Genomic DNA, 13,229 nt, shown 5'->3' on the forward strand with positions numbered 1-13,229 from the left:
GCTGATTCCAAATCTTAGCCATTGTAAATTGTGCTGCTATGAACATAGGGGTGCATATATCCTTTCTAATTGGTGTTTCTGGTTTCTTGGGATATATTACTAGAAGTGGGATCACTGGGTTGAATGGAAGTTCTATTTTTAGTTTTATGAAACTCCATACTGTTCTACACAGTGGCTGCACCAGTCTGCATTCCCACCGGCAGTGCACAAGGGTTCCTTTTTTCCACATCCTCACCAGCATTTGTCATTTGTTGATTTACTGATGATAGCCATTCTGACAGGTGTGAGATGGTACCGCATTGTCGTTTTCATTTGCATCTCTTGGATGATTAGTGACTTTGAGCATGTTTTCACATGTCTCTTGGCCTTCCAAATGTCTTCTTTTGTAAAGTATCTATTTAGATCCATTGCCCAGTTTTTGATTGGGTTTTTTATTTTCCCTTTGTTAAGTTGCATGAGTTCCCTGTAAATGTTGGAGATTAAATCCTTATTGGTGATATTGTTGGCAAATATGTTCTCCCATGCAGTGGGTTTTCTTGTTGTTTTGTTGATGGTTTCTTTTGCTGTGCAGAAGCTTTTTATTTTGATGTAGTCCCATTTGTTTATTTTCCCTTTAGTTTCTTGTGGATTCTTCTAATATTTTATGGTTTCCCATCTTACATTTAAGTCCTTTATCCATTTTGAGTTTATTTTTGTGTATGATGTAAGTTGGTGGTCTAGTTTCATTTTTTTGCATATGTCTGTCAAAATTTCCCAGCACCATTTATTGAAGAGACTGTCTAGACTCCATTGTATGTTCTTGCCTACTTTGTCAAATATTAATTGAGCATAGTGGTTTGGGTTAATTTCTGGGTTCTCTATTCTATTCCATCAGTCTATATGTCTGTTCTTGTGCCAGTACCAGGCAGTTTTGAGAACAGTGGCTTTGTAATGCATCTTGATATCTGGTATTGAGATCCCTCCTACTTTGTTCTTCTTTCTCAGGATCACTGCAGCTATTCAGGGTTTTTTGTTTTTGTTTTTGTTTTGTTTTTTATTCCAGATGAATTTTGGGGGAGTTCTTTCTAGATCTGTGAAATATGCTGTTGGTATTTTAATGGGGAGTGCATTGAATCTATAGATTGCTTTGGGTAATAAGACAAGATATTTTTAACCACACACTCTATTAGCTATATTTAACACACACATACATATTTAACTTGTGTTTCTTATTTGATAGGCAATTGTATAAGATCTTTACATACATCATTTTATTTAAATGCAACAAAAAAACGCTAAAATTAATTATATTATTTTAGAAAAGGAAACTGTGACTTTTTAATTTTACAATTTGTATAATTTGACTCAACTCTAAATTATAGGCATCAAGTTCTGAATCCATGTTTTATTAACATTTTGACATAATAAACATTTGGATACTTTATTTCCTACATTTCTTCATTTAACTATCCATATAGCCAGCTTTTTCTTTATTTCATATACGTAAACCAGAGCTAATATTCTGAGACAGAATCTTTAGCACTTTAGCAATAGGGTAAGAACAAAAAATAACTGTTAATGGTTTAAAGTGGTGAAAGATGTGGTTGTGATAGTACTTTGAACACACAGGAATATCAAGATACTTTAGACATGAAAGTCTTAAATGTGTTTTAGTATAGAATGAAAAAGTAAATGGAGAGAGAGTAAAATTCATGAAAAAGAGAATCTATAATAATAAAAGTGTAATATGCTAATTAGACCGGACGTCCTTCCACATGACCTTCTAGATGAAGCTGGGGCTGTAGCCACAGGATCAGGGCAGCTGCCCTGGCTGTGAAGGAGGGATCTCGAGGAAGCCACCGCAGCTGTGAAGGCCTACTCTTGCACGAATTTTGTGCATCGGGCCTCTAGTTGTTTAATAAAGAACATACTGAGGTAAAATGATAGAAGAACTTATCATAAACAATGGTAGCCAGTTTAGCTTAAAAAAAGCTAGGGAGAAAGGAGACAAGGAGATAAAGGGATTTAAAGTATTAGAAAATTATGAGGTGGATGTAAGTGACCTGAAAAATAATGGGTCAGAGGAAAGGGAAGTTTAGTAAACACAAATCCAATTGTTTTGAGCCCATAAGGAAACCAGAAATAAATTATTGAACTAAAGTGAAAAGCTTAGAGTGGATATAAGGATGGTGATAAAAGTTTTGAATTAGGTACCAGTGTGGAAACTTTTCAGTCAAATAAAAATAACAAAATGACTCACAAATAGCACTGGGTCATGTAAATCTACTTGAAGTTTATGTTGAGTATTTAGTTTTTGAGAGATTATTTTAATCAACTTGCCATACTAGTATCTTCCTGAATGACATGCATACAGAACTATCAACATGCTGAGACTTTTAATTTTCTAATTTGATCTTAATGACTACATGAATAAAAAACCTGCTTTTTTGTTTGCAATATAGTCCATTGTTAAATATTGCACACAATCTTGTATTTTACATAGATTTGCCAAATGTGCACTTGAATAGATAAAAAGGATTTTTTTAAGTTGTAGAAAATTGAAAATTAACAGAGCTCTAAGTACTCTTCAAACATTAGTAATTCTCTCAAAGAATATTCTCAAATTAAAATAAAAAAATCTCAAGAGATTTTTTAAAAGAGGAAAAAAGCAAAGTACACCTTTTAAAAAATATCTTAAAATGTTCTTCAGTTTTGTTGTCAAAGAACTGACTTGCCATCTCTGCATACTAACATAGATGAAAAGGATCTTTATTAATCATAAGCAATATAATGAATAGAATACTAAAGAGTCCTCAAACTATTTTAAACAATATTTTAAATGATAAAAATAATCTACACAATATAATATTTAAAAATAAAACATCCTTTTTTTCTAGAATTTCAGAACAGTGTTTTATGAAACTGTGTTCAAAGAAATGGGCTATCAAAATGGGTTTTTAATTACAATAATATGCAGGTGGACAATGAACTAAGATGATAATAATGAGAAAACATCCATTTCAAGAACAGAGGAAGTTTGTTGGTCAAAGATAGGAAGTAGAAATCTCAAATGAGAAGGTGTTCCCATAATTAGCTAAATATTAATAAGAAGGAAGAGAGCAAGGAAAGTCAGACATTATTAAGCATGATTAACTGGCAACACTGAACTTGTTTGCTTCACCAGAAAGTTACAGCTTCTTACTCCTCCTTCCCACACCCCCAAGGGAACCACAGGACCTTTCCCTGCAGATCACTGGGGGAAGGGATAGAGCGATGAAGGGAGAGGTAGGTACATGGGCAATGAAAGTCAAAATGACACAGCGTAGGTACTTGCCCATAGAGGCCCGTCAGACTTACCTGGGAAAAAGATCATTGGCTAGGGCATGGGTCCTATGCGAGCCTGGGAAAGCTCAAGAAGAAGATCGGTTATTTTGAAAAAACTCCTGGTTTCTACCAAGGGGGAGAATATATAATTCAAACAAAGAGACTGATGAGTTCTCTCTCTCTCTCTCTCTCTCTCTCTCTCTCTCTCTCTCTCTCTCTCTTTCTCTCTATCTTCACACTCTGCCCAATAAAGCATTGTCTCTCACCTGGAATATGCAACTATGCAGGTGTACTAGCAACCTGGCCCACAGACCACATGGGCTCCAACAGGACTAAGCTTTAATATGAAGCAGACACTCTGGACACTGGCTTTTGTATTGTATGATGAAACAATTGATGAAAACTAGGTTGGGCTTTTCCCACGGTGGGAAGAAGGAAGATGGAACATTGGGAAACCAGGAGGGGGACTTCTTTGATTTTGCATCATGAATAACCCTAGCCACATCACAATCTCCTGTACATGGATTTGTGAAATACTTTTCTTATATCCTGTGGAAGAGACTAATTTGCACCAACATAGGGGGATGGATGAAAAAGAAGAAGGGTTTAAGATGTGCAAATTATCTACACTAATAAAAGAGAAACATGGTAATTGGCGTACAACCGCTACCCTTTTCATTGGCTAATCAGGGCGATATGCAAATTAACTGCGAACTAAGATGGCAGTTAATTTGCATATGTAGACACAATGTAGGGAGGTGAAAGGGAAAGCAGGAAGAAGACCCCTGCCACTGACAGTGATCGGAAACCCAGGGGGGAGCGAAGAGCCGGGGGGCAGGGCAAAGGCGGCCTTGGGGACGCCTTTGCCCTGCCCCCCGGCCATGATCGGAGAATCTGGCGCCTTTGCCACCCTGGCCAGTGATAGCAGGAAGTAGGGGTGGAGCCAGTGATGGGAGCTGGGCACAGTCGAAGCTGGCAGTCCCGGGAGCTATGGGTCCCTTGCCTGGGCCTAAAGCGGAGCCTGTGATCGCGGGGCCGCTGCAGATGCGGGTCCCCGCTGCCCGAGCCGGATGCCTCGGCCAGAGTAGTTAGGCCTGGGCAGGGGCGGAGCCTGCAACCGCGGGGAGCTGGGGGTCCCCTGCCCAGGGCTAATGCCTCTGCCAGAGGCGTTAGGCCTGGGCAGGTGCAGAGCGGGAGATCGCGGGGAGCTGGGGCTCCCCTGACCAGGCCTAATGCCTTGGCCAGAGGCGTTAGGCCTGGGCAGGGGCAGAGCCTGCAACCGCGGGGAGCTGGGGGTCCCCTGCCCAGGCCAGACACCTCTGCCAGAGGCCTCAGGCCTGAGCAAGGGGCCGATCCAGTGATCGGCGATCGGAGGGTGATGAAGGTCAACTCCTGGCCGAAGCATCAGGCCTGGGTGGGGGGCGGAGCCAGCAATCAGAGGGGGCAGGGGTTCCCCTGCCCAGGCCTGATGCCTGGGCCAGAGGCATCAGGCCTGGGTTGGGGCGGAGCCACGGATTGGGGGGATATGATGGTCCCCTTGCCAAGGCCCGAAGCCTGGGTCAGAGGCATCAGGCTTGGGCGGGGGGGTGGAGCAAGCGAGCAGAGGGAGATGGGGGTCCCCTGCCCAGGCATGATTCCTGGACCAGAGGCATCAGGCCTGGGCGGGTTTCAGAACCAGTGATGGGGGGAGATGGGGGTCCCCTGTCCAAGCCTGACACCTCTGGCGGAGGCGTCAGGACTGGGCAAGGGGCCGATCAGGCGATCGGAGGGTGATGGGGGTCAACGCCTCTGGCCGAGGCATCAGGCCTGGGCAAGGGTGGAGCCGGTGATGGGGGGGGGACAGGGGGGTCCCCTGCCCATGCCTGAATCTTGGGCCAGAGGCATCAGGCCTGGGCTGGGGGCAGAACCAGTGATGGGGGGAAATGAGGGTCCCCTGCCCAGGCCTGACACCTCTGGCAGAGACGTCAGGCCTGGGCAAGGGGCCGATCCTGCGATTGGAGGGTGATGGGGGTCAACGCCTGAGGGCTCCCAGTATGTGAGAGGGGGCAGGTTGGGCTGAGGGACACTCCCCCCCACCACCTAGTGCACGAATTTCGTGCACCGGGCCCCTAGTCTATTATAAAAACAGAGGATGTGAGGGAAAGTATGGAAAATACAGTCAATAATATTGTAATAATTATATATAGATGGTGTCACACAGGTACTAGACTTATCGGGATGATCGCTTCATCCTATCTAATAAAAGAGAAACATGGTAGTTGGCGTACGACCGCTACCCTTCCCATTGGCTAATCAGCGAGATATGCATATTAACTGCCAGCCAAGATGGCAGCTGGCAGCCAGGAAACTTGAAACTAACATGAGGCTTGCTTGCTTCAGTGACGGAGGACTCCAACGTTCCCCGCCTGCCTTGATGGCCACTGAGCCTGCAGTTTAAGAAACATTGTAATGAATATTGAAGCTAAACAAAACCCCAGAAACTTGCTTTCACCTAGCCGGGATCTCAAAGCTGGAGTGGATACAGAGTTTCGATTATAGAACCGAAACAAAAAAGTTACCTGCTTTCAGGAGCGGAGGCCTAAGAGCTGGAGTCTCAGAGCTAAAGCTGGCCCAGAATAAAATAAAAAAAAAGAAAAAAAGGAGCAGTTGAGAGCTTCAGTCCCAGCCTGAAAACAGCCCTTAGCCCCTCACCCAGACTGGCCAGGCACCCCAGTGGGGACCCCCACCCTGATCCAGGACACCCTTCAGGGCAAACCAGCCAGCCCCCACCCATGCACCAGGCCTCTATTCTATATACCTATATAGTAAAAGAGTAATATGGCTCCCAGCACGGGGAGCAGCGGAGCTGCGAGGCCTCCTGGCACCAGGATCAGGGTGACAGGGGGCAGCGCCCAAACCCCCTGATCGCACTGCGGCTCTGTGTGTGACAGTGGGCGGGGCCACAACCTCCTGATCAGCCCTGCTCTGTGCCTGATACGGGGAGCTCCCCAACCCCCTGATCGCCCTGCGGCTCTGTGTGTGACAGGGGGCGGGGCCACAACCTCTCTATTCGCCCTGCTCTGTTCCTGACAGGGGAAGGTGCCCCAACCTCCTGATCGGCCCTGCCTTGTGCCTGATAGGGGGAGCTCCCCAACCCCCTGATCACCCTGCGGCTCTGTGTGTGACATGGTGCAGCGCCCCAACCCCCCCCACCCACCCACCCCACGGGCCCTGCTCTGTGATGGGATAGAGCCATAACCTCCCCATCAGCCCTGCCCTGGGTGTGACAGTGGCGGTGCCCCAACCCCCTGATCTGCCCTGCTCTGTGTGTGACAGGGGGCAGTGCCCCAACTCCCCTACTGGCCCTACTCTGTGAATGACAGGGGGGAGCTCCCCAACCCCCTGATTGACCCTGCTCTGTGAGTGACAGGGGGGAGCTCCCCAACCCCCTGATCAGCCTGCTCTGTGTGTGACTGAGGGTGGCATCGCAACCTCCCGATCCGCCCTGCTCTGTGCATGCAAGGGGCCGTGCCCCAACTCCCCAATCGGCCCTGCTCTGAGCCCGACCAGGGGCTGCACCTAGGGATTGGGCCTGCCCTCTGCCACCCGGGAGCAGGCCTAAGCCAGCAGGTTGTTATCTCCGGAGGGGTCCCAGACTGCGAGAGGGCACAGGCCAGGCTGAGGGACCCTCCCTCCCTCCGAGTGCACAGATTTTTGTGCACCGGGCCTCTAGTATGTTATATAAATGTGTAATCACTGTTATACACCTGAAACTAATGTATATCAACTGTAATTAAAAAATTTTAAAAAACTATTAAAAAAAGAAATCTCAGAGATTTAAGGGGACAAATGTTAAATGATTAAAAGGTGCCATGTTCAAAAATATTTCTGAAATTATACCAAAGTGTTATTACTAATTTAATTATATGAATATACAAAAATTTTAAATATTTATGAACAAAACACAATAAAGTTCGAAATATATCATTTTACACACGGAAGAATTTTCAAAAGTGTGATGTAATTTTTTCTCAATTTGGAGCTCAGTCTATTGTAGATTTTTATTTCATTTTAATGCTATGTTTATGCATACCGAAGAATATACTTAATAAACATATGAATTATAAAGAATAAAACAATAAACATCTGTATACTCACCCAAGCTAAATTTGAGAATATTACTAATATTGTTGACAATCTTAAAACAAATATTCCGGCCCTAACCGGTTTGGTTCAGTGGATAGAGCGTTGCCCTGCAGACTCAAGGGTCCCAGGTTCAATTCCAGCCAATGACATGTACCTTGGTTGTGGGCACATCCCCAGTAGGGAGTGTGCAGGAGGCAGCTGATCAATGTTTCTCTCTCATCGATGTTTCTAACTCTCTATCCCTCTCCCTTCCTCTCTGAAAAAAATCAATAAAATATATTAAAAAATATTAAAACAACAAACAAAAAAACTAATATTCTGTGTATTTTGTTTTCCTTTGTAGATTATTTCCCATACATTTCATATCTGAAAATATAAATTTAGCATAATTTTGAATGTTGATATAAGTTGGATTTTTTCAACTCAAATTATATTTTGAAATCTGTGCAGCTACAAATTGTTGAGTCATAATCACTCATAAATAGAATTTTATTGGTTAATAATGTCGAAGTTTATATTTTTCAGCTAAAAACAATTTTTAAAAATATATTATACATAGAATTTGGCCATTATGCTCCAAATTTGTCTATTGTCTAAACTTTATTCTAAGTGCCATTAGTATGGATTAAAAAATAGGATTACACCTTTGGTATTTTTCAAAGAAAGGCTTTAAACTTATTTTATTAAAGAAGTGTGAAGACATATTGATATATCTTGAAATTTTAACACTGCTTGAATTTTCAATTGTAAACGAAAAGAAAAATAAATAAAAACTTTAGAATACTGTATATCTGAATTTATGCACCATGGAAATGATTAACTAGCATCAGCAAAAAAGAAAATAAATCAATGAAATAATGCTAAGTATCAATGAAATTAAGCTGTAAAATAAGTTCTATGTGCCTCAAATTATGCCACTTTCATGTTTTTGTTAGGATCAGCTCCAAGTACTCTTGAAGAGAAGGGGGAAAAGCAAAATCACGTAGAAATATTCCTGAACACATACATTTAATTTGTTATAAAGCCCAATTATAATCTCACTAATGAAATAATGAATATAAAATTAAACATTAAAATATTAATTAAAAATCAAGTTAAAAACAATATTTAAAATTAATTTAAAGTTAAATTTCACTTATTGAACTATCAGAAAATGTTATTAGAGAATACACTGAATTACTCACATTTCTCAGGTTATAACCTGTCACTTACAGGCAGAGGAGGTGGGAAAACAATTAAAAGTCAGATCGCGCATATTTACTGGGTGAAGTGCTATGTGCCATATTCTGGAAAATGTTAAATATGTGACATGAACAAGACAGGGATGCCCACTCTCACCACTCCTGTTCAACAAAGCACTGGAAGTACTAGCCATTGCGATCAAACAAGAAGAAGAAATAAAAGGCATCCAAATTGGAAAAGGAGAAGTAAAACTGTCCTTATTCGCAGATGACATAATACTGTACGTAGAAAACGTTAAAGACTCCATCCAAAAATTATTAGACTTAATAAACGAATTCAGCAATGTAGCAGAATACAAAATTAACACCAAGAAATCTATGGCATTTCTATATACCAATAGTGAACTTACAGAAAGAGAGACTAAAAAAGCAATTCCATTAACCATCACACCAAAAAAAATTAAGATACCTAGGAATAAACTTGACTAAGGAGGCAAAAGACCTATTCGTGGAAACTACAGGACATAGAAAAAGGAGATAGAAGAAGACATAAACAAATGGAAGAGTATACCATGTTCATGGGTTGGTAGAATCAACATCATAAAGATGTCCATACGACCCAAAGCAATGTATAGATTCAATGCACTCCCTGTTAAAATACCAACAGCATATTTCACGGACCTAGAACAAACTTTCCAAAAATTCATCTGGAATAAAAAAAAGACCCTGAATAGCTGCAGTGATACTGAGAAAGAAGAACAAAGTAGGAGGGATCTCAATACCAGATATCAAGCTGTATTACAAAGCCACTGTTCTCAAGAAGAACAAAGTAGGAGGGATCTCAATACCAGATATCAAGCTGTATTACAAAGCCACTGTTCTCAAGACTGCCTGGTACTGGCACAGGAACAGACATATAGATCAATGGAATAGAATAGAGAACCCAGAAATTGACCCAAACCATTATGCTCAATTAATATTTACAAAGGAGGCATGAACCTACAAAGGAGTCAAGACAGTCTCTTCAATAAGTGGTGTTGGGAAAATTGAACAGATACATGCAAAAAGATGAAACTAGACCACCAACTTACATTTTACAGAAAAATAAACTCAAAATGGATAAAGGATTTAAACATAAGATGGAGAACCATAAAAATACTAGAGGAATCCACAGGCAGAAAAATCTCAGACATATGCCGAAGCAATTTCTTCACTGATACTGGCAATGGAAACTAAAGAGAACATAAACAAATGGGACTACATCAAAATAAAAAAGCTTTTTCACAGCAAAAGAAACCATCAACAAAACAACAAGAAAGCCCACTGCATGGGAGAACATATTTGCAAATGTTATCACTGATAAGGGTTTAATCTCCAACATTTACGGGGAACTCATACAACTTAACAAAAGGAAGATAAACAACCCAACCAAAAAATGGGCAATGGATCTAAACAGATACTTTTCGAAAGAAGACAGAAGAAAGGCCAAAAGACATGTGAAAACATGCTCAAAGTCACTAATCATCCAAGAGATGCAAATCAAAACAACAATGAGGTACCATCTCACATTGTCAGAATGGCTATCCTCAACAAATCAACAAAGGACAAGTGCTGGTGAGGATGCGGAAAAAAAGGAACCCTTGTGCACTGCTGGTGGGAATGCACTGTGGAGAACAGTATGGAGTTTCCTCAAAAAACTAAAAATGGAACTTGCATTTGACCCAGTGATCCCACTTCTAGGAATATACCCCAATAAACTAGAAACACCAATTAGAAAGGATATATGCACCCCGATGTTCATAGCAGCACAATTCACGATAGCTAATATTAGGAAACAGCCTAAGTGGCCATCAGTAGATGAGTGGATTAAAAAACTTTGGTACATCTACACAATGGAATACTATGCTGTGGTAAAAAAGGAGTTCTTACCATTTGCAACAGCTGGATGGAACTGGAGAGCTTTATGCTAAGTGAAATAAGCCAGTCAGAGAAAGATAAATGCCACATGATCTCACTCATTTGTGTAATATAATGAACAACAAACGGATAAACAAAAACAGATCCAGAGACAGAGAAGCATCGATCAGACCATCAAACCTCAGAGGGAAGGTAAGGGAGGGTGAGGGTAATGGGGAGAGATCAACCATAGGTCTGTGAAAGGATGCAATCATATAGGCCTAATCAACACAGACAACATGGGGGCGAGGGCATGAGTGAGGAGATAGAGGGTAACGTGGGGATAAGGACACTTATGCAGTAACTTAATCAATAAAAAATAAATATATGTGGCCAATGTTCTTAGTCAAAGAATAATAAAAATTTTTAGTGTCATACAACTAAATGTAAGATTCCTAATTCCAAATCCATCACTGTTTCTTTTAACACCATACTAGAGATGATGACGATGACTGTAATTATTGTTATGCTTTGAGATTATTAGTGATGTATGTCTGAAATATGGTTTTATCAGTCATGAATTGATATGATATGTATGAATTTTTCATATGGACTCTTGTAGCTCTTTGTTCTTATCCATGGCCCTTGGATACTGGAAGTTAAGGTTTGTGAAGCATCTGGAACCAAGCTTTACATATATATATGTGGACGATTCAAGGGAGAGGACTTTTAAAATTTTTGTTTGTATCCTCCAAATATTGACTTCTCAAGATGTTTATAATAGTTGCTGTATGAAGTATGAGCCATTCTTTTAACCTTTTCTACTTAAGAGATCAGAAGCTTTTGAGAACTTTATTAGCACTTTTTATATATTTGAAAGGCTTGTGAAAATTACTTCTTTCATTAATTTATTTGGATTGCAAAGGATATGGCAATAATTAAATTTCAGTCCAATTGTATGTCAATTCAATTGAGTTCAACTAACACCTACTTAGTATTTAATCTGCACTAGACATGCTAACAAGAACCAGCGATTTAAAGTTGTATAAGACATCATCCCTCTAGCTCTTTGATCACTATAAAGCCTAGAAAAGAAGAAAAACATATATGTTAAATTACACGTAAGTACACATAAAGAACAAATATATAATTTATATTTCATATAATGAATAAATAAATTATAGTTTGTTAGAGTGTCTTAATTTACACACCCTATTTTTAATGAGTTCTACCTGTGGAAAACACTGCATTGTGTCCTGTGGTGAATATACACAAATATGCAAACTTTGCTCATTTTCTAAGAGGATTCATAATACAGAGGGAAGACATCAAAATATGAATCAATAGGAAAGTTAGGTAAATGAGAAAGGCAAAGAAAAGTAATTTTGTTCTATTGGAGTTGTTCAGAATGATAAGGGGTTTTTCCAATTAGAGCAGTTACAAGGAAAATTGTTTCTGAGGTTATGACAAAAAAAAATCAATTTTAATGGTTAAGTTTCTCATGAGGGACATAAACAAAGTATCCAATAAGGATGGACACTGCATTTCTTTGTTAGACATGTGCAGATTGTGAGAAAATGACTTGAAACTTTAACCAAAATTTCAGACCTCTGCAGATTTTGTGGGAAGAAAAGGTACCAATAAAAGTGTCTTTGAAATGATTTTTTGGTATCATGGAGAGCAAATTAAATATATGGTAGCTGTCATGAACACAAAAATACTAAAATAACTGAGAAATTAAAAAAAAAACAATAACAACTTATGGTATAAATAATCATAGTTCAAAATCATGCACAACATTGGTGACTGACCTTTATCCATCGTGAAACACAAAATAACATCCAGAACGGAGGGGAGGTGAGCGTGTGTTTGAGGAGTCAAAATAGTATCATAGATACTTCTTAATCTTAAGGCCTGCTAAAACCAAATTTTGTTTCCATTCTTCTTTACTTTTTTTTAAAATATATTTTATTGATTTTTTACAGAGAGAAAGGGAGAGGGATAGAGAGTTAGAAACATCGATGAGAGAGAAACATCGATCAGCTGCCTCCTGCACACTCCCCACTGGGTATGTGCCGCAACCAAGGTACATGCCCTTGACTGGAATCGAACCTGGACCCTTGAGTCCACAGGCTGACGCTCTATCCACTGAGCCAAACCAGTTAGGGCTCTTCTTTACTTTTAAGATAGCAAAGGTAATGTTTTCAGGGAGGTAGGAGGGTAGGGTTGATAAAAACAAATAAAAAAACCACAAATGTATGCATTGAGATTTGCCCCACATATACTTGCATGTCCTGTTTGCAGAAAGCCACTCAAAAAGAGAGGATTGATAGTCATAATGACAACACAGTATGTAGTACAGTACTTTCCACAAGGTAATGCCCATTAACAATAAAATAAATGTGTAAAATAAGCCCATCTAACTGATTGAATTGTATCTATTCACTTGGTGATAACACCAATCATTATAGAGATCAAAATAACTTTCTAGATTTAATTTAGTACTAAAAAAGCTTTAGGAATTCTTTTTAATTGATTTCAGAGAGAGGAAGGGAGAGGGAGAGAGAGAGAGATAGAAACATCAGTGATGAGAGAGAATCTCCTATCGGCTGCCTCCTGCAGTTCCCCAAATGGGGATCGAACCCCTAACGTTGGCTTATGCCCTGACCAGAATCAAATGATGGACTCTTGGTTCATAGGTCAATGCTCTACCACTGAGCCACA

This window comes from Myotis nattereri (assembly GCF_964212035.1).
Source record: "Myotis nattereri genome assembly, chromosome: 2".
Lineage (NCBI taxonomy): Eukaryota > Metazoa > Chordata > Mammalia > Chiroptera > Vespertilionidae > Myotis > Myotis nattereri.